The sequence below is a fragment of the Notamacropus eugenii genome, chromosome 2 (genome assembly GCF_028372415.1).
Source record: "Notamacropus eugenii isolate mMacEug1 chromosome 2, mMacEug1.pri_v2, whole genome shotgun sequence".
Lineage (NCBI taxonomy): Eukaryota > Metazoa > Chordata > Mammalia > Diprotodontia > Macropodidae > Notamacropus > Notamacropus eugenii.
The window spans coordinates 472,229,647-472,253,540 of NC_092873.1; the positions used below are offsets into that span (position 1 = coordinate 472,229,647).

General features: G+C 37.0%; 1 protein-coding gene and 1 pseudogene across 6 annotated transcripts in view; one reads left to right on the forward strand and one right to left on the reverse strand.

The window, feature by feature from the left end:
* Nucleotides 1-23,894, reverse strand: part of RABGAP1L (RAB GTPase activating protein 1 like) — a 686,444-nt gene that overhangs the window by 645,511 nt on the left and 17,039 nt on the right. The window lies entirely within an intron of this gene.
* On the forward strand, nt 6,071-7,143 carry LOC140522445 (cyclin-dependent kinase 1 pseudogene; annotated as a pseudogene).

Here is a 23,894-nt window from a genome sequence, read left to right on the forward strand (position 1 = left end):
TCAGATCTCCCTCTCCCTCTCCCTCTCTCTTTCTCCCTCTCTCTCTCCCTCTCTCTCTTTCCCTCCCTCCCTCCCTCTCTCTCTTTCCCTCCCTCCCTCCCTCTCTCCTCTCTCTCCTTCCCTTTCTCCTTCTTTCTCTCTCTCCCTCCCTCCCTATCTCCCTTTTTTCTCCTCCTCTCTTACTCTCTCCCTTATTCTTACAACCCTTTCTCTCTTTAACTATTATCCTCTTTTCTTCCCCCACCTCTATACTGCTCAACTTCTAGAAAAATAAGTGTATTCACCCCTGCAATCTGGCTTTTTCTCCTCAAATTGCACTCTCCCAGGTCATCAATGACCTCCTTAATGTTCATTTCAATAGTTCCTTCCGAATCTTCATCCCTAACCTTTCTGCAGCACTGAATTGTGCTGACTATTCTTTGACCAATGAACACGAGCTTCTCTTCTGGCTTCTAGAACGCTGCCCTTTCTTGGTGTTCTTCCTACTTCTCTGAATCATCCTTTCTGTTTCCTTCCCAGATTTCTTTCACTCCTCTAACTGTGGGCACTCTCATACAGTCTAGTCTCTGGCCCTCTTTCTTTTCTCCCTCCACACTCTTCCTTGAAATCTCATGCTCACAGCTTCAATATTCACTTCGAGGTAGCTGATGGTAAAATGTGTGCCCCTTTTCTAGTCCACGACCGCATGCTCTAGGTCCAGGATTTTATTTCTAACTGCCTCCTCATCATCTCACACTTCAATGTCCTACTGGCAATTCAAACTCAACATGACTAAAACTGAACTCATCATCTCATCCCAAAACTTCTCTCCACCTAACTTTCCTATTTCTGTGGATGGTGCCACCATTCTTCTCATCACTCAGGCTCAAAACCTAGGGTTCTTCCATTTTTGTCTCTCCCTAACCCCCCTTAACACCTCCTTGTGTGTGGGGATTGTTTCCTTCTTTGAACTTGTATCTCCAGTACTTGTGGCACACAGTAAGTACTTAACAGATATTTGATTAATAGTGAAGGGCTCTCAATGCCAAAGGAATTTTTATTTGATACAAAAAGTCACTAGAATGACTGTCACTGTCACACTGACAGTGAGAGTCCCTGGAGTTTCTTAACTTCAGTGTGACATGATCACACCTACATACTTTAGGAATATTACTTGGCAGGTATATGGAGTATGGACTGGAGAGAGAACAACTGTGAGAAAGACCATCTGGAAGTCTACGGCAATAGTTCAGGCAAGGGGTAGTGAGGGCCTAAATACGGTGGCCATGTAACAAAAGAGAAGGAAAATTATGTAAGAGAATGGAGAAAAGTTCATGTACATGAAAGATGTTATAGAGGTAAAACTAAGACCTGGTAGCTGAATGTATATGTGGTGTAAAGGAGAATGTAAAGTATCCCAACATTATGAACCTGGGTCATGTCTATATATAAATGACAGTAGTAGAAGTGAGTATGAGATAGATGTTCCAACATTACAGAAAAAAAAATAAACTAGAAGCCACATCCTCTGGCTCCCAAACCAAAATTCTTCTTTCCACTATATCACAGTAAGTACAAGTTGAATAATGTGCTCCTAAGTAATATCCATAGTTACAGATGTTTCCATCTCAGAATTTTGTTTTTTAAAAACAGTTTTATTTTGGGAAGGAGAGAATTTGGAACTCAAAAGAAAAATTTTTTAAATATTAAAAAGGAAAAACCTTGAAAAAATTAGTTTTATGTACTTTTTCTTATTCTTATTTCAGCTTTTCTGCCATAATTTTTTTTAACATATACTATCCTTCCCTCCATTATTACTAATGGAATATAGCCCATTTATGTAACTTATGCAATGAATGGATTAATAATGCACGTTCAATTCAATCCAAACATTTATTAAGCACCTCTTCTATGAAATTCAAACATTTATTAAGCAGGCACTCCCAGGAATAAATTGTCCAAGGTGCTAGGGGAGCAAGATGAAACAGCCCATTATGCCTTTTTGAGTTTGAACTTCTTCATTTTGCTAAGTGTTTCCTTATAAGTATGTTCACAAACTTCACAACTCTTATTTCTTTCCTTACCTATTCAGTGAATGCATAGATGCCATTCACATTTGAGCAACTTCTCTGACAGCAGTGTCCCTACATGATTTTTTCATTCATTTTACAAATATTTATTCAGATTCTATTTTATATAAAAGATTGGGCTTGTCAGCATCATTAAGGAGAGGAGAAAACAGAAAAATATAGTATGGATCCAATACACACACACACACACACACACACACACAAACTTTACAACCCAGTTAGACAAAACACAAGCACATAAAATCTTTAAGTAATAATACAAGGCAATACAGTATTTACAATCAAATTAGTAATTCAGAGAATAACAAATGACAGATTTCTGGGAGACAGGACATCAAATGACTCCACTTTGAAGAGCCTCATGGCAAAGACAAGTCTTGAAGAAAAATAAGTAAAGAACGGTGGGGAAAGCAACTAGGGTAAGAAAAACAGTATCAGTTAAACTAACAGAGGCTTGTTCTAGGGACATCCAAGAGAATGGCCTAAAGTGGGCTGAAAAATTAGGAAACCAAGGAAAAGGAAGAATGAGGTGAAACTGCAGAAGACCTTCAAATGCCAGACCAAAGAGGTTGGATTTGAACTTACAGGCAATGGGGAACCACTGGTGGTTTCTGACCAGAGACAGATCAAGATGGTTTTAGAAAGAAAGTCACAACTCATACTACCTGAAGGTTTTTTTCCCTGATCTAAATTTACTGAAATAGTGTTTCCATCTCCTTTAGTATGTTTCACCAATTAGGAATTTTTCCTCTTCGCAGTGTAACTTCTGTTTTCTATATCATCTCATCTTTGATTCCTGCTAGTCTATGCTAGAAGATGCCTGAAAAATATTCCGTCAACTAACGTTTATTAAGGGCTGACATTTACATACAAAATAAATACCATATCTTAGTATAAGTACAGAAATTAAGAATACTGTAAATTAGTATTAGGCAGTGGTGAATATTCAACAGGTCCTCCTTTTCAAACAGTATGAATAATACCTTCTATTGGTTAATTTGACTGTTTCACTTTTCATTAATTTCATTAACAACAGTTTGCCTAAGCCATTCCTAAAAAAAAAAAAAAACACCTAATTTTATAAGTTATGAAATCTTCAAATCTCAAAGTACTTTTCATCTTCCAAAGTTTCATCAGCGTGTGCTTACTTCTGAAGCTGAGATTTATTCCTTTAGCTCTTTCATTTCTTCATTTTTTTGATTGAAAACTTTGTCCTAGTCCACTTCCCCTTACATTCTATTCTGGTATTTAATTACTCTTAGTCAGGAAGCACTTCTTTATCTCTAACTAAACCCTCTTGCTGCAATCTAAACCAATTTCCTCTTCTGTGGACATGAATTGGTCAGCATACTCCTTGTAATAATAATTCTCCAAATTTATGAAAAGTCAATTACTATTCTCTTTTGCAAACTAATGCACCTCCAAATCCCGCATTTATCAGTCAACAAGCATCTATTAAGCACTTAGCATGTTCCAGGCATAGTGCTAATGGCCAGGGACACAAAGAAAGGCGATTGAACGGCTCCCTAGCCTCAACTAGGCTACATTCAAATGAGGGAGACAGCATGTAAATACAATTATGTACATACAAAATATGTGAAAGGTAGAATAGGGTTTCACTGTTTAAGTGAAAGGTAGAATAGGGTTTCATTGTTTGTCTCTGAATTTTATCTACTTTCTTCCCATCTCCATTAAGATAATAAAACGGGCACAACACCAAAATAAACACCTAGCTGAAGTTAAGCAAGGCTAAAGGAATATTTCTGAGCTCTTATATGGAACTCTTGTCCATTAATAGCAGTATTACATTAACATAAAAAGCAATTTGGTTTAGTGACCAGAGAGCTGGTCTGGGAATCAAGAAAACTGTGTTTAATTCTAATCTCAGACACACACTAACTGTGTAACCTTGGGCAAGGGCAAGTCATGAACTTCTCAGGGTCCCAAGCAACTTTCTAAGAAAATATGATACAGAATAATAGCTTTATTTGCATTAAGAGTTACCTAGAGATTCTAACAAAAAATTTACATTAGCATTTTATTTTTCATTTAGTTATTCTCAAGATAATCCAAAAAACCCTATTGTGTTTTCTGGGCTTCTCATAAAATGAATAAAAAAAAGCACTATGTGCCAAGTACTATACTGAGTGCTGCAGATACAAAAGCAAAAAGTCCCTTGTCCTCAAGGAGTTTCCATTCTAATAAAGAAGTACAACACATATAGGAGAGTGGTAGCTACAGAAAGGTATTTAAGTTATAGGGATGGTGAACAGGGCTATAAGAAGGAATCAGCTAACACAGTATTTCCAGTATTGATTTTTGTTTCAGAACTGGAAAAAAGCAAGGAGAATAAGCTGGCTGGGACAGCAGAGTAGCAAGAAAGCAAGTCAAGTATGCCAGGTCCCACATGAAAAACTGGGATACCAATAAGAGAGAAGGGAATGCCAGACAGCAGGACTTCTGGTACCTACATATGCCTTGGTCATACCTGTTCCCTGCATACCACAAGGAAGTTCTATGAGAGAGATTAATCTAATCTCAAATCTAAATTAATTAATTTAATTAATCTCAAATCTAAATTTTTCATCACCTTCAGGAAAGAGCTTAAATATTATTTAGTGAAAAAAAAAGTTGCTAACAGAAAATAAATAAGGAATAATTTTATAATATAGTTATGTAAAAATATTAGAAAAATAATGAAAATAAGTAAGGTTTTTAGATCTAGTTTAAAATGTTCTACGGGATGGACCGGATTTAGATTTCAACAAATATGAAGGCCATAAGGGACAAAGACAGGCAATGAAAAGTAAAGGCAAATCCTTTTTGAATATAAATGAAGCATTTTATACCAAGTAAGGCATCAGAGGTTTTGAACAACTCAGCTACATAAAAAGGCCCACAAGATCAACGAACTTGCCAGAGAACAAAGACTGTATCAGTATCAATGACCCTAACTACTCATTTGCCTAAGAATCTTGTAAATATAATGGGCTGGTCACGGAAAAGTAAAGGTAAAGTCCCTCACCAAGGGAACTGAGCTCTAAACCAGGAATGAATGTCACAGGAAAGGCTATAGCTCTCACTTCCTTAGGAGGTAACAAACCTCAGAGCACTCAAAGGCCATTCCTTGTGTAAGAGTCTCACCCTTTCTGAAAGAGCAAAAATACACTTCCAGCTAAAAAAGAACACTGTTAAGACCTCAACAGAAGGAGCACAGTTGGGCCAAAAGCTTAAGGTAGAGACAGCAGCTGTCCATCAATGACAGTGCCAAGGGAGTTCAGTGGTTCAACCTGTCCAGCAGAGATACAGTGTCTTGTCTTCTAGCTAGGCCTTGATATAGAACCGAATAGGTGGTCAAGCAATCTTGTTTGGCCTAAACCTGAAAAAATATCGTAATCCCTGCAAGGAATCTAACTAGCTGAGCCACCATATTGGGTGAAGGGTCAGTTCAGACTAACAGTATAGAAACACATCCATCACCACAGTGAACTTTATGAGGGCACTTCAAAAAAAGAAAAATCACTGAAGTCAGAGCTGTAATTTCCCTGACCAAGTGTGCTCCCCACACAGGTGTATCACCCCTACTCTCTCCTCTCTGAACTCTGTGAGAAAATGTACCTAACGGGGAAGGAGGGGAGAGGAATAAATGTTTTGTAACTATTGTTCTTGCTGTTCCATTTCAGTAAAGATCTTTTCTTTAAATAAGAATTAGGAGATGGTGCTAAAGATGCGAATATTGTCTGCACTTTCACATGAGGTCAGTGTACTATTGATTTCCTTAATGGTTTTACTCTGTTAAAAAAGGTCTCTCACAGGAGGGGTAATCTGCAAATATTAATAAAAAAATTTTTAAAGAACTAACTGAATCTAGTAGCTGCCTATTAATAAGAAGTCCACTACAGTTGGTGTCCCGGGAGCTGAGAAGGAGGAGACATAATGCAGTCGCCACCACTGCCCCTTAGGCTTTGGCCTCCTCAGAGTCTCCAGCAAATTGAGTATCTATGAAGAACTACACAAAAATTGAGAAAATTGGGGAAGGTACCTATGGTATCGTATATAAGGGCCAACATAAAACTACAGGTTAGGTGGCAGCCATGAAGAAAATAATATTAGAGTGTGAGGAGGTGGGCGTTCCAAGTGCTGCAATTTGAGAAATTTCTCTGTTGAATGAACTTCATCATCCTAACGTTCATGCAGGATGCTAGACTTTACCTCATGTTTTAATTTCTCTCTATGGAACTCAAGAAGTACCTAGATTTTATCCCTCCTGGCCAGTATCTGGATTCTTCACTTGTTAAAAGTTATTTGTACCAAATCTTACAAGACATTGTCTTCTGTCACTCACAAAGAGTTCTTCACAGAGATTCAAAACCTCAAAATCTGTTAACAGATGATAAAGGTATAATTAACCTAGCCGACTTTGGATTTGCACGGGCCTTTGGAATACCGATAAGGGTCTATACACATGAGGTGGTAACACTGTGGTACTGGTCTCCAGAGGTGTTGCTAGGGTCTGCCAGATATTCCACTCCAGTAGATATCTAAAGTATAGACACAATATTTGCTGAATTAGCAACCAAGAAGTCACTTTTCCACGGGGATTCCAAAACTGACCAGCTCTTCCACATCTTCAGGGCTTTGGGGACTCCTAATAATGAAGTGTGGCCAGAAGCTGAGTTGCTGCAGGATTATAAGAATGAATTTCCCAAGTGGATACCAGGAAGTTTGATGTCATATTCAAGAACCTTGATGAAAATGGCATCCATCTGCTCTCTAAAACGTTGGTCTATGATCCTGCCAAACAAATTTTTGGCAAAACGGCACTGAACCACCCATATTTTAATAACCTGGATAGTCAGAATAAGAAGCTCTAGTTGTCCAGCTGAGCAATTCCCAGGATTTTGTATCAAGAATGGATAGTCCTCTTATAATGTTAAGCTCTGTCAACATTTGTCTTTGTACGTATGTTTCCTATCTCTGTTGTAAAATTGAAGCTGTCCTCTGTTTTCCCAAGGTGTTGCATAAAACTTTAAATATCATTATAATGAATAAAGCTCTATGTAGATCTTATCAGTTTAGCTGTTCTGTTTTCCATAACTAAAACTGTATACCAAAAAAAGAGGAAGAAACACACCAGTGGGACTCATGAGCCACAATGTTAGTAGTCATACACCCAGTTATCCCTAGAACCCTAATCCCTAGAACTAAACAGTTGCTGCTCCCTGGCTACCCAACCCTCCAATGCAAACTGGGAAGCTCCAAGTCCAAATCCAGCCTCAAATGTTTACCAGCTGCGTGGCCCTAAACAAGTCACTTAACCTCAGGTTTTTTTATCTCATTATTTTAATCTCAGGTTCCTTAACTATAAAATGAAATTTATAATACCACCTATTTCACAGGGTCATTGTGAGGATCAAATGAGATAATAGGTGTAAAGTACTCAACAGTGCCTGGAACATAGCATTTAATAAATGCTTATTCCTTTCCCCTTCCCATCTGTTAATGAAGACATTAAATGCAGAAACGTTGATCTCTTCTTCAAAAAGAAAAAAGACCATATATGGTAACATTAAGAAATAAACAATCTGCTGACTAGTATTTATAAAAAGCAATACACATGAACAGAGTAAGAAAGTTAAGACATAAGTTATAGTTCAACAAAACAGGAAAAGCAGGAATAATAACCATATCAGAAAAAGCAAACGTCATAATAAAATATACTAAGAGAAAAAAAGAATACTACACAATAATAAAACTACATGAAACAATGAAAATCTAAAGATTCAAATATTTCAAAAGTCCCTAATAACAATAAAATACAGAAATAGAAAAATTTATAGAAATGAAAAAATAAAAACAAAAAATTGGAGACCAACACTTCACTATCAGAACACACCCATCAAGTAGGAAAAAAAGTCAGATCAAGAAATACAATCAAAAACTAAAAATAATAGACATGTAAGAGAAATTAATTGTAGATGAAAAGAACACATTCACTTCAAATGCCCAATAAAAACCAATCATATATAAAAATCTGAGTTCTGAAATCTATAGGAAATTCACATAAATATATAATACTGATAGCTTTACCCCAATAAAGAAGTGGTTAAATGAAAAATAGTTTTCAAAGGAGAAATGCAAATTATCAACAATAATACGAAAAATGCTTCACATTATTAATAAAAGTATATTACAAATGGCTCTGATGCCTGCCAAATTATCAAAAATTATGGGAAATAGTTGATATGGAAGAGAGCTGGGAAGACAGGCACACTAATGCATTACTGGTGTAACTGTGAATTGGTCCAACTATTCCACACGTACGCATCTTTTTGCTGTCTCTTAGATCTCTTTGGGTGTAGTCCCAAGCAACAGTATCAATAAATTGGGTCAAACAGTATGCAAACTGACTTTGGGGGCATAGTTTCAAACTGCTTTCCATAATGGTTGGCCCAACTCACAGGTCTACCAACAGTATATTATTAATTGGCCCTATTCTCCAGCTCCTCCTTCAACCGTCATCTTCATTTTTTGTCAACTTTGCCAATCTGAGAGGTGTAAAAACCTGAGAGTTGCTTTAGTTGGCATTTCATTTATTACTGGTAATTTGGAGCATTTCTCACAAGGCAATTAACAGCCTGGATTTCTTCATTAAACTGCCTACTCATATATCTTGACCATTAATCAACTGGGGAGTAATGCTTCTTCTTACAAATCTAAATCAACTTATAATCTTAGAAATGAGATCCATAGGTGAGAAACTTGCTACAAATTTTATTCCCCAATTATCTCATTTCAGCCCAACTATTCTGAAAAAAAATTGGGGATTATGAGTAAAAAATTAACAAGTACTGATACCTTTTAAATCAGTAATTCCGCTACTAGTCAAATGACCCCCAAGACAATCAGTGACAGAAAGGTCTCATACACGCCCAAATATATAAAAGCATTTCTCTAACAACAAAAAATGGGGACAAAGTAGGTGCTCATCTATTGAAGAACAAATTATAATATATGAATGTTAAGGAATATTACTGCAGAGTAAAGAATAACAAGTGAGAAAAATTCTGAAAAGCATGGGAAAATTATATGAACTAAAAATGGGTGAAGAAAGCAAAACTAGAAGAAATATATATGTGACTACAACAATGTAAATGAAGACAATCCTAAAACATGACAAAATTCAGTTGAAATGCAATGATCAATATTGATCCAGAGGCACAGTGTTGTAATGCATTTTTCTCTTGGTAGAGCAGTCAAAACATAACAATGTTTATCAAGTAAGTTTGCTATCTTGTGTGGGTGTGGTTTGTGGTGCCCCAAAACAATTGGAATAGTAATACCAAAGAACAAAGATATTTTGTTTCTTGATATAATAGACCATAACAGATATAATAATAACGAAAATGTTTGAAATACTGCTAGAATTACCAAGATATGACACAGAAACACAATGTGAGCACATGCTATTGGAAAAATGGCATTGATAGACTTGCTCAAAACAGGGTTGCCACAAACCCTTTATTTGTAAAAAACACATCTGCAAAGCACAACAAAATGAAGTATGCTTGTATGTGTGTGTATAAATTATGACATTATAAACATATAATATCTATTCAAAAGTTATAGAATGTTATCAAAAGTGCATTTCTATTCACTTACAGGAACTGTCCTATATTAGCAAAAAAAGAAATGTATTAGGTTTCTATTTAAAGAACTCAAGAGAACAAAACTATTGAGTCAAAAGATAAGGGGAAAACAATAGGGCAAATATAAACAAAATGAGAAAATTAAAAAATACAGCTACTTACTGAACATTTTTAAATGGATGTCCAAGCCTCTCAGCCTCAAAGTACACAAAATAGAAATCATTATCTGTCCCCCCCCAACCAAAAAAACACTCCTATTCGAAACTTCCCAAATTTGTATTACAAACTACCCTATTTCTGTTAAGGAAATCAGCATTCATTCAAGCACCCAGGCTGGCAATTCTGGAGTCAACTTCGAAACTTCTCTCATCCTTATGCCACATAACCAATCAATTCCCAACTCTTATTGATTTTACCCCTGTGGCATCTCTCATATTCACCCCTTTCTCTGTACTACCAGCCTAGATCGGGCCCTCATCTCCTGTGGCTGGGCCTATTGCAATACTTCCTGAATCATTTCCACGCCTTCAAGTCTCCTCCTTCCCTGATCCACAATCCACACAGCTTCCAAAGTTATTTCACTAAAACTAAAGTCTACCAAGGTTACTCTCCTGCTCAATGAACTACAATGGCTCCCTATTATTTCTAAGGTAAAATACAAATTACAGTTTAACATTTAAAGCCCTTTACAACCTGGCTCCAACCTTTTTCCTGCTTTATTATATGATACATTATTCTCCCTTACACACTGCAAGCCAAAAAGGCCTCCTTGTGTCTCACACACAAATTGCCAATCTCCTCACCTTTGTACTGGCTTCAATACCCCCTCATCTATGCCTCTTAGAATCCCTAGTGTCTTTCAAACCCATCTTCTACACAAAGTGTTTCCTCCTCTCCCTGCTCGTTGCCACAAGATGCTAACACACCTTCTCCCAAAACCAACTTTTCATTTATTTCATGTATTTGGTACAGGAAAAGTAGCCTAGCATAGTGTACAGACAACTGTGTGGGAAGCCCAGGTTCAATTGCTGACTCTAATACAGATTGACTGTGACCCCAAGTTAGTCACCAAATCTTTCACTGCCCCACAGAAAACTCACCAACACTATATAGACTGCATTAAAAAATACTGGCCTATATTGGTAGACAGAGTTCCCTTTAAAATTAAATCTGAGATCCTATCCCTATCCCCTATGATTTCTATGTACTTATTTATATATGAGCATCTCTCTCCCAAGAGAATAAATCCTAGATGGCACTGTTTCATTTCTGTCTTTGTACTCCACAGTCTCCTAGCACGCCATTTAAGCACATTGTCAGCACTTAAATGTTTGTTGATTAAAGCATAGTCAGCATTTAAATGTTTGCTGATTAAATGAAATGATAAATAAAACCAATAATTAACTTTTAAAATCACAAAATAAAAAGAAATTGCAGATTAACAATCAAAAAAGAAATAAAAGATCTAACACATAAGTTTTCTTTTAATTGAGAATACTATTTTAAGCTACAGATATGTTAATAAATTTGATGACAATTTCCAAAAATATAAAATACTAGAACTGGAACAAAGTGGTAGAGGTGTCAAATATGCAGTTCACAATCCCATTGAGTGCATCCTGAACTGAATTAAAATGTAACTGGGAAATATTTAACAAAATAAGTAAAAACACAATAGAACATATAAAATGTTAACATATGATTTTCTAAGTCACATGCAGCCCAAAGTCCTCTTATGTATTGTTTAATGACTTCTGTTTCTATGTGACATTGGCATATTGATCTAAAGCACAGAATATGAATAGACCAACAACAGTGAAGAATTAAGAAGCTACTAAAGAATTACTCATCCTTCCCTTCCCCTGCCTCCCAAAAGGCATCCGAGCCCAGTAGATAAACTAAAGAATTTCCAAAGAAAGAATAATTCCTATAATTATATAAACATGAAAAATACAGAAAAGCTAAGAACAGTGAGGTATATTGGAAAGAGGAATCAATCAGGATCCCACCACTGATATTTAACAGGTATATGACCACAGGAAGTAACTCAGCTTTTTTGAGCCTCAGTTTACTCCCTTGTAAAATAAAGATAGTACATGTACCATACCTGCTTCAAACAGTTGTTGTATCAAGTGAAACAAGTAAACCTTATAGCCCTTTCTCAATGTCCTTTTCTATTATATTTAGTCCCACACCTGACTGGGCCAATAACAAAAAAATAAAATAATAGGCTGTTCTCAAGCAAAGATATGGCAAACCTAAATAAAACCTAACAAATATTTTTAATTATTCCTTTTGACCAAATAAGATGTGTACTTGAAATACAAAGATAGTATATTGCACAAAGGAAAAATAGTAACCATAATATTAAGAAGAAAAAGAGCTAAAAAAAAGTTTTTCAAGAGATAGCAAGAAAACACTCAATATAATACAACATATATTGATAAATTTTTTTTAATTACATAAAGTATGTTTCTTTGTTAACATTTTACAAGTATGTATTTAAAACCACAAACCATCTATTAGACTTAATGGAAATGCACTTGAGTCGTTCTCTTTTCAGACAAGAATAAAACAAGAGTAGCACTAGAAATGCTGGAAGTAACTCTAAGAGAGGACAATTATTTCTGCATACAAAAACACACAATTTTTGTAGATTTATGATTGTATAATCAGAAAATTCAAGGATGCTGACCAAAAGTTGCTAGAGGTTAACAATGAGTTCCCAGCTGGGTACAGAACAAATCAACAAGTATCACTTGTATTTTTATATATTAGTAACAGGTAGCTAGAAAATTCAATGGAAACAGATGTCAGGATACACAAAGATTTATTAAATACTTGGTTATTAGTATAGTTTTGGGTATAACTGAATTATTCAAAGAAAATTGCAAAACTAATTTAAAAGAGAGAGATGCCATGCTCCTGGATGAGAAAACTTAGTAAGATGACAATACTCTCAAAGACAAAAATGTAGTATTTAATATAAAATCCCAATGTCCTTGACAAAGTAATATCTTCTTTGGGAGAATCTGTGGCTAAGATTATCAATAAATATGTTCCCTGAACAGGTATACTATTTGTATCAATTATTTCTGTAAAGGCAATACCCAGATTCTACTAAGTAAATGACCTAAAAAGAAAAAAATTGTATAGGATTAAATAAAGTCAAAAAATAATCACATGGAAAAATAGAAGGTCTAACAATCAAAGAAATATAAATTAAAACTGTAAGGAGTCAATATGCACCTAACAACAAAAACAGTTTTTAAAAATTTGGGTTAAAGTATAAAGCAAGGATACTTACTGAGTCACAGGAAATGTTTAGCTTACTAAAGAGCAATCTGGCAATGCCTAATATATGAACAAAACTACTCTTAACCTCTGACCCAATCATCCCATTTTGGGGAATATGCTCAAAGGAAACAACCTAAAATCAAAATAATTTGATAAAGATGTCTGAAGAAGTACTATTTGGAATAGCATAAACTGGAAACAACCTAAATACCCCCAAACAGGGAAAAGGTACACAAACTTCATGAGCCAGATGGAAAACGTTATGGCTATGCAAAAAGCACTCTAAAAATCAGCTCTTCCAAATGACAAGAATATAGACCACATGGATGTTTCTAGCATTCAGGGGGAGGGGAATAGAATGCAAAGTAGTATTTACATATTGTTATATAAACATATGTTTACTTTAACAAAGGTGAAAAAGAAAGCTTAATGTACAACTCTACCATTTTTAGTCTCCTTTGCTGGAACCTCAAGACTGTCCTCAGTTCTCTTTTCTCTCTACATCCTCTGTGATGGACTCAGTTCCCATGGATTCAGTAATCTATGCAGCAGTCTTTCTGTTGAGCTGACCAACTGCCTATTAGACATATCCACTGAATATCCACAGGCATATCAACCCCAACACATCTAAAATAGAACTCAAACCCAGTACTCTTCCTAATTTCCCTGTTTCTGTAAGAATTTCCATTCTCCCAAATATCCAGGAAAAGTCACCCACAACTCTTCCTTCTCTGTTAACCACCATATAGCCAATCACTTGTGTCTCATCAATTCTATCTGCACATGTCTCATAGCCTTTCCCTTCTTTCTACCCTAGTTACCACCACCCTAGTTCAAAGCCCAGTCACCTCTTAACCAATATTATTATTACAACAGCCTCATAATCGGTTTCCCCTGCTTCAGTCTCTCCTCTCTCCAAACCATCTTCCACAAAGCTGCCAAAGTTCTGCTTCTTAAAACAAAGGTCTGACCATGTCACTCACCCACTCCACAAACTCTACTTCAAAGCTCATTTTTATCTCCTCCATAAGGCCTCTGCAGATCACTGAGCTAAAAATGACCATCCTCTCAAATCACTTTTTACCTTGCATATAGTTCATATTTTATGTGTACATGTTCTTTACCCTTGATAAATGTAAATTCCTTGGGGGCAGAGACTGTTTAGGTTTTCTGTCTTTGAATTTTCATCACCTGACCCAAGAGTTGGCACAAAGTTCTATTAAGTGCTTGTTAATTAACTGATAGCTCCATTTCCTTTCGTCTCACCCTCTTCTTAACTGTCTACAGCCTTTGAAAGTGGAGCTATGAACTGGTCCAGCCATTCTGGAAAGCAATCTGGAACTATGTCTAAAAAGCTATTTAACTCTGTATATCCTTTGTCCTAACAATACCATTACTAGAGCTATACCCCAAAGAGATCAAAGGAAAATAAGGAACAAAAATATCTACAGCAGCTCTTCCCCCTCACCTCCACCTCCTAGCTTCCTTGGCTCCCTTCAAGATCCAACTAAAAACCAACCCAACTCCAACAAGAAATCTTTTCTGATTCCCCTTAAAGCAAGCGTTTTCCCTCTACTGATTATTTCCAATTTATCCTGTCTATAGCTTGTTTTGTACATAGTGGTTTGCATGTTGTCTCCCTCATTAACCTGTGATCTCCTTGAAAGCAAGGACTGTATTTTATCTTTCTTATATCCCTAGTTTAAATTTAGCTCACTGGCTAGCACACAGTAGGTGCTTCATAAATGTTTACTGACTGACTCAAATGCTTATTAACCAAATAGCATCTTCCTATTTAAAAGAAAGAATAATCTTATTCTCAGGTTTGGTTAAAAACATGCTTTACTAAAACTATTCTAGGCAGAAATTTTTATCCTTTGTTTTATCTGAAGAATAACAATTCTCTTCTTTGACAAATAGTAAATTGTTGGGAATTTTTATAAACTTCACTTTATTCATACATATTCCTTGAAATTTTACTAAAATTTCCAACCACTTTTTCAGCTTTCAAAGCAGAGCAGTTCAAGTTCTTATTTCCTATTTTCCCTCCTGTTTTCATTTCCCTGACCTCTGAAAGAGAGTCATCCCTAAAAGGTTGGCAAACAGCCACTGGAAAACACCTAAGAACTTGTCTCTCTAGATGTCAGTCCCCTATAACTCATTGCCCTGTTTCACTCTTCAGGCAAGAGCTACTCAAAAGGAGAAGAGAAGCATGAATCAGCAGCAGCTGAGTAGAAAAGGTCAAAGCAGAATCCAAATTAATGGGAATCATCTCCTTACTTGAGTAATCTAAATACTTGATACTCAAAAGATGACTATTAAACTGAGCACATACTTGTCACCTCCAGAGTAGATATGAAATTCAATTTCAACAGAAAAACTCAATGTGAGACTAATAATACCGCCTATTATGCAGCAGTTAATAGTATAGACATTTTACCATGTATATATTCTCTCATTTCATCCTCACAATCATGCCATTGAGATGGGTATTACATTATCCATATCTTGGGGATGAGGAAACTAAGACCTATACCTAACATACAAAAGGAGCTTTAAAAAATACTTGCTGATTGGTTGAAACCCAAAGAAGCTAAATACCAAGGCTAAATGGGTTCTCAATTAAAAGGTATAGCAAAAGTAATATAATGTACAGAGGAGAAACAGTATAAAGCACACTGGACCATAGGAAAACTAGATTCAGGTTTCTCTTACACCACTTCTTAGCTGTATCAACTTGGGTAAGTCCACATTCCTAGGAGCTTAAAACAGACAAAGACAATCTCTACCACACTAAACTCAACAGGGTTACTATGGTCAAATGAATGAATATAAAAACACTTTATGAGTCTAGGCAAGTCTCAGCTTCTACAGGGGAGAAGATGCTTTTTGCTGTAACATGAGAAGAGTACCACTTTATCTTTAATAAAGCAGAAAGCTAGACCAGATTACTAATTGATCCATAAGCTCAGTAATAACGGAGAAGGTAGGAGAGTACAATGAAAAGCAAACTAGCTCTACAGACAGAAGACCTGGGTTCAAATCATGCTGATATTTACTACCTGTGTGCCCTAAAGTATACTGCTTCACCTCTCTGGGCCTCAGCTCACTCATCAGCAACATGAGGGGCACAGACTAGAGTGTCCCTGCTCCAAGTCTACAATCCTTTGCACTGAATGTCCTTTCCAAATCCAGCATAAATTATCACAAAATCATAGATTTGAAGTTCAAAGAGACCTTACAGGTCACTGAATGCAACTCCATCATTGTAAAGATCAGAAAATGTCTGAGGTATGATTTAAACTCAGGTCTTCCTGACTCCAACTCCAGTACTCCATCTACTATATTCATGACTAACCGTAGGTCCAGAATCCCTTAAAATTAGAGGGGGGAAAAGTCATGTTTTACATATGCAGCAACAGATAAAGGGAATAAGGAAAAAGCAAACTAATCAGTATAATTCAGCAAATACTGTCTTAATATAAGATCTGAATCACTTCAAAGTCAATTCAATTACAGCTAGACAAATTATGCGAGCTGATCACAGCCAACTACATATACCCTTGTGTGCCTATTTCAGGTCAGCCAGGGTGATCACAGAGTAACCTGCCTCACTCTAAAAAGTATATCAGAATCCAACATTAGAATATTTCCCTAACCATATTACAAACATTATCTCAATATACAAGTTTATCACTAAATCTACACTAAAGATTTTTTAAATGTTTCTCCATCTATGAAGAAATTAATTTAAAATGGGTAAAAACTGAAGACAAATCAATTACAGAAAAAAACTCACAAAAATATATGAGGCTATTTGATGAAGAAACATCATGCTTTCTACCTAGGAAAAGTGGTTGATTTCACCTTGAGTAACAGATCCGTCTGTCAAATTAACAACCAGAACAAGACACTAGACATTACATCCCTGACAAGCATCAAGATTCAAAGCTGATAACAAGTGCATGTTTCCCACAATCCTGACTAACAGACCTGAAACCTCTAGCTGCCCAGCTTCCAACTTGCAGCACCTGACCCTAGTAACCCATGATTTGTAGCCAAAAAAAAAAAATCCTTTTAATTGAATTAGCTGGCACAAATAATAAGGCCAAAAGCACCCACCCACTCTATCTGTTGGACACCTACCTCCCGTCAGGGGCCATGCTAACAAGTCTGGATCAACAAGTAACTGCAAAAAATACATGCAGCCTGCGCGTATTTGGCTTTCTGGTCATGTGGTCAGGTATTAAAATGGAGCTACCCCTGCTGTACTTGAAAAGTGCCATGATCCAACTAAAGAATCTGACTAGGACTTAGTAGACAATTGTAGAAGATAAGAGCTAATATTTATACAGCACCTTAAAGCTTGCAAAGCACTTTACATATATTATCTTATTTAAGCCTCACAACAACCCTGTTAAGTAGATGCCATTATTATACCTATTACCCCTACATTACAGAAAATGAGATTGACAGAGGTAAGTGATTTGATCAGGGTCAATAACACAGGGTCAATAACAGGCATGATATGTTGGCTACTGAGGGTGTCCCAAAAGTCTTTTCTTGTTTTTTTCAATCATGTCCAACTCTGTGATCCTGTTTGAGGTTTTCCCGGCAAAGATACTGAGGTGGTTTGCCATTTCCTTCTCTAGCTCATTTTACAAATGAAGACCTGAGTTCAAATCTCACCTCAGACACTTGACACTCTCTAGCTGTGTGACTGCAGGCAAGTCACTTTACCCCAATTGCCTCATCCTGGGTCATTTCCAGTCATCCTGAGGAATATCTGGTCACTGGATTTGGATGGCTCTGGAGAAAAAGTGAGGCTGGTGACCTGCACTCAAAATAAAGTCAAGTGTAAGTCATGTCATCATTTCTCTGATGGCATGGTCTTCTTTGGCAATGAAGGACGAACACACACAAATGAGGAAACTGAGGCAAACAGGGCTAAGTGACTTGCCTGGGATCACCAAACTAGTCAGTGTCTGAGACCAGATTTAAACTCAAGAAGATGAATCTTCCTGATTCCAACATTCTATACACTATACCACCTAGCTGCCCATATCAAAATGTTATTGTAAATATAATACATAATATAAATAATAATATTCATTATTGCTTAATTAATAATGCAAAACTGCAATAAGACCTTTGAGACACCCTCTACATCCAATGTATCTCACTACATATGGCTGACTCTGATTAAGTCATTTAACTCTATCAATCTCATTTTCGAAAAGGTAGCAAAGTTTTAATAGCTTAAAACTGAAGTAAGAATTTGGGGATATCATATATACAACATACATATTCATAGAAGCTCACATTCAAATGGGGACAAAAAGTCTTTTCTAAGACCTTAATAAGACAAGTCCTTATTAAGCATCCATGTGATATATATATAGGCACTGGGGATACAAGCACAAAGAATGAAACCATCTCTGTTCACAGGGAATTTCCATTCTAATGGAGGATACAAGTATGTGTAAAAATATGTACAGCATAAATATAAAGTCAGTACAATGTGGTTTAGAAGGGAAGAGATTAGCACAAGAAAGCCCTCATGCAGAAAATAGAGTCTGAGTGGCATCTTAAAGATAGGGTCTCTGAAGCTGAAATAAACTGGCTTTAAAAGGTTAACAGAGAAGCTCCCTCTAGAGCATCATAAATCCCAACAACCCATCAAACAGAAATTAGGTTAAAAGAATCTCTGTCCCACGTATGCTCTGGCATCAATCTTAAACAAAAGTCACACAAGCTTCCAAGTGTTCTTTCTAAATTCTGTTTAATAGCAAAACCATTCTAGTTAAAATACAGATTGTATAGGCAGAATATACTTTCATCAAACTCCCAATTTAATTACAAGGATGCTATCAACCAGGGATTTTATGAGAAAAGCTTATGCTTAGAAGGACCTTATAGATGAGATTTCCCCCAAACCTAATCCAATCAAGGGGAAAACAAGATGCAATACGTGGACCATGAAGGTAAGAGGAAAAAGAAGAACTTCATTACCTAAGGGAGCATAGTGCAGGAAGAAATAACTTTATTTGTTCTTGTGTATTGTACAGTATTAAACCCAACACGTTAGGATTACAAAGATAAAGTTTAAAAGAGGTTTGGGATGGGGGGGACAGAGGGATGATGGCATCTGTCCAGAAGGCAGCAGTCTTCCCAACGCCAAGGTCAGCACTTCATCCACTGCACACCCTAGCTGCCTGCTATCAATGAAATCATCAGCCTTCCTCTTGCTCTGCTCTAGTTGGTTCCCTATCACTTTCCCATAGGTTCTGCCTAATCTTCCACTTTTTTCAAGTCCTTAAGTCAGAAGTTCTTAACCTAGGGTCTGTGAACTTTTTTAAAATTTCAGTATGATTGCTTTCCTTTGAAATCACATGCATTTTATTTTATGCAGTTAATATTATTCTGAAAAGGGAGTCAAAAGCTTTGCACTGACAAAGGAGTACATGACTGACAAAAAAGTACTTGACACAAAAAAGGTAAGAATCCCTGTGCTGAATAAAGTCCCTAATACATAAGGGACAAAACTTATTACTTTACAGACAAAACTGAAGTCATCTTAATATGAGTTCTTTCAACTTTTTCCCTTCAGTCTATTTATCTTCTTACCTTCCTTCTTACCTCAAAAGAATAAATTCCTCCTTTCCAAAACTAATCCTCCATTTGTACCTTCTGGCTTATCCCTCTTCTCCTTTCCCCACTAAAATCTTTCATCTCTCTCCATTGCTTCCTTACCCTTCCTACAAATATGTCTAGATTTCCCCAACTTAAAAATACCTTCCATTGACCTTGCCACCTCAAGCTACCATCCCATCTCTCTTCTTACTTCCAAGCCAAACTTTTTAAATTGTACCTACATGATCCTTCTACTTCCTCACTCCTTCCTTACTCTTCTACCCACTGTGATTTGTCTTACTTCCCACCCCCCGCCAAAAAATACTATCCTCTCAAAGATCTCCAATGACCTGCAAAATAAAAAGGTCTCAGCATCCTTGACTTCTACGCTGCATTTGACAACTGACTATACATTTTCTAGTAAACCATGTCTTAATGAAGAGTACTGGGCTCCTTCCCTTCTCTCAAGATGGTGGACAAAAAGCTCCTAAAGGAACCAAAGGAAAAGGTCAAAAAGGAAAAAATGGAGAACAAAAAGGAAGATACAGCTGAAAAGGTGGTGAAAACGCCTCAAAAGCATTGCAGTAAGAACCCAGTTCTGGCCAGAGGGATCAGTAGATACTCCAAGTCTGCAATGTATTCCCGGGGAGCCGTGTATAAGACGAAATACACCACACCAAAAAACCAGGCTGAAAGGAAAAAGAAAGTGAAGGTGCCAGCTTTTATCTCAAAGCCAGTTGGTGGTGATAAGAATGGAGGAACCTAAGTAGTAAAGATTCACAAAATGCCTAGATATTATCCTACTGAAGATGTGCCTAGAAAGCTGCTAAGTCATGCAAAAAAGCCTTCAGCCAGCATGTGAGGAGACTTCAAGCTAGCATCACCCAACGTACCATTCTGATCATGCTCACTGGCCACCACAGCAGGCTAGTGGCTTGCTATTCGTGACTGGACCTCTGACCACCAACTGTGTTCCTCCGAGAAGAACCTCTCAGAAATCTATCATTGCCATCTCTACCAGGGTTAACTTTTTGCGTGTAAAAATTCCAAATCATCTTACTGATGCATACTTCAAGAAGAAGAGGCTCCATAAACCTAGGCACAAGGAGGAGAGATTTTTGACACAGAAAAAGAGAAATACAAGATTACAAAACAGTCAGTGCAAGACTGATGAGAAAACAATGGACTCAAAATTCCTCAGCTCCACGGCTACCTCCGTTATGTATTCTCTCTCTCCAGCGGCGTTTATCCTCACAAACTGGTGTTCTAAATGTTTTGCAGAGAACTCTTATTAAAATATTTGGAACAGCTAAAAAAAAAAAAAAAGAGTATAGGACTCGCAGTCAGTCGGGAGAGAGCCGGGTTCAAATCTTGCCTGACACTTGCTTTCTCTCTATTTCCCGCCCCTCCTTTTCACATGAGTAATAAATCACAACCTTCTGAAGCCTCCGTTTTCCTAACTATAAACTGAGGGCATATCTTCAGCACTTACTTCACAAAGATAATTTTAAGGATCAAACAAAATAGCATGATTTCCATTGCATTACTGGTTATCTCCTAGTTAACCTACAACCTCTCTATCTTTCTCAGTCTCATCTTCCTCCCCACTCCTCCCATGCCATAAATACAGAATTCTTGGGCATTTAGTACTCAGCAATCTTTTCTTTAACTACATCTTCTTCTTTGCCAATATCACATACATCCATGTTTCAATTATCACCTTAGGTAGCTAACTCCAGAATCTCCATCTTCTTCACCAACCTTTTCCCCAGATCTAAATCCTAATGCTTTTCCAAATGCTACCAAATAGTTGTACTTGTATGTCCCACTAGTAGCTCAAAATATATCTCAAACCAAATTTCTCATTTTTCCCTCTAAATATGATCCCTCTATTTTGTTAATACTATCACCATCTTCCAAGTCATTCAAATTTTAAACCTCAGTCATCTTTGATTCATTCCTCTCTCCCTCACTACCATATATATATATATATATATATATATATATATATATATATGTATAATATATATATAGTACTGTACATATAGTAAATTCATAGCAATCTCCATGTAGTCTCCATTCAAATGTGAACTTGAAAACAGAGACCATATTTTTCTTGCCAGAGCTTAACACTGTGTCTGTCTCACAGTAAACATATAATAAATGTTCACTGATTTGACTCCCATATTTAGTCAATTGTGAAGAATCTGTTAATTAAGACCTGTTAACTTGGCTACAGAGGCATTTAATAAATACTTGTGAACTGAATTTAACATATGATTATGTCCCCTACTCTCCATTAACAATGTCACCACCCTAGCAACACTTTCCTACTGGACACCACCACCCCCACCCCCCCCACACACACACACACCCTACACACTTCTGCCTCATTAAGTTTCCAAAAGCACAGGTTCAATCATGTAATTTCCCTGTTCAAAAACAGGGAACTTCATTTCAGTCACTCCACAATGCTTACTAAATTACAGATTGAATTAAATCTCAATTCCCCAGCCTGGCATTCAAAAACATCAACAATATGATTCCAGTCTTGGGTGGACTTCAGAAGCTGATCAACCTTTAAGAACTCCTAAGCGCTTCCTACCTTTCCATTCTTACAGACAGAATGGGGCTTTAGAAGGAGGGTACCTTTGGAGTCAGAAGCCCTGTGTTCAAATCAAGACAGTTACAAGTTGCATGAACGTAGGCAAATTACTTCACTTATAGAAGTGTTTTAGAATTGTATAAAATTGTTATAGAATTTACAGTTTCTTCATCTGTAAAATAAAGATGGTACTTACACTCTCCACTCCAGAGGGCTGCTATAAGAAACACATTTCATATACCTTAAAGTCGGTCAGCTAGCATTAATGAAGTGCCTACTATTTGACAGGCTCTATGTTAAGCATTATAAAGAATGACAAAAAATGGCCCCTGCCCTCAAAGAGCTCACAGCATGGGGTAGGTAACAAGCAAAGAAGGATGTACAAATAAGATACAGAAAGGATAAATTGGGAGTGGTCCCAGAGAGAAGGCAATAAGACTAAGGAGGGCTGAGAAGGACTTTATGAATAAAGCGGGACTTTATCTGACACCTGAAGGAAGCCAGAGAAGCCAGGAGGCAGAGATGAAAACAGAAAGCATTCCAGGCATGGGGGATGGCCAATGAAAACACTTGGATTCAAGAGATGAAATGTAGCATGCAAGAAACAGCAAGGAAGCCAATGTCACTGAATCACAGAGTACATGAAGGAGAATAAGGTGGGAGAAGCCTGGGAAGGTAGGAAGGGGCAAGGTCATGATGAAAAGATTTAAAAGCCAAGCAAAGAATTTTATATTGGATCCTGAAGGTGATGGGGAGCTCCTGGAGTTTATTGAAAGGGGGAGGGGAAATGACATGATTGGACCTGCATTGTAGGAAGATCAATTTGACAGATGAGTGAAGAATGTATTGTAATGGGGAGGAACTTGAGGCAGGGAAACCCAACCAGCAGGTTTTTGCAGTGGTCCAGACATAATGGGGGCCTGCACCAAGGTGTTAGCAATGTCAGACGACGGATGCAGGGGTGAGTGGTGTTACAAAATGAAAACAGTGGAATGAAAACTGAGTGGACTGAAGTGTAAGAAGACTGGAGAGGCAGGAACAACCCAAGTTATAAAGAGATTTAAAAGCCAAACAGATTTAACCTGAAGGTGACAGGGAACCACAGGACTTGACAATTAATTGGATGGGAGGGAGGGGCAGTGTAAGAGAGGGAGGAGTCACGAATAACCCTAAGGTTGCAAAACTGGATGCCTGGGTTAACTGGGTGGATGGTAGAGCCTTTGACAGTAATAGAAAAGTTAGGAAGGGGTGAGCATTAGGGAGGATGGGGGAAAGCAATTAATTCGGTTTTAGACATGATGAGATATCTACAGGACATCCAGTTTGAGATGTCTAATAGGCAAACTGGAGATGTAAGATCAGAAGCTGAAGGGAATATAGGGCTGGACAAGTAAATCAGAGAGTCACATGCATAGATACAATCACTGAACTCATGGTAGCTGATGAAATATCATATAAATGCTACATAAATGAATTACTTTAAAGGCCTACTCTGTGCAAGAGCTAGGGATGAAAAGATGAAAGGGAAATAATTCATGCTCCCAAGTTTACATTCAACTGAAGTGTTTTAAGTTTTTCTAATTCTTGCTTTATCTCCCACTACAGGTAAAGCAAGTTCCAGGCAAAATGCACGTGCTGAAC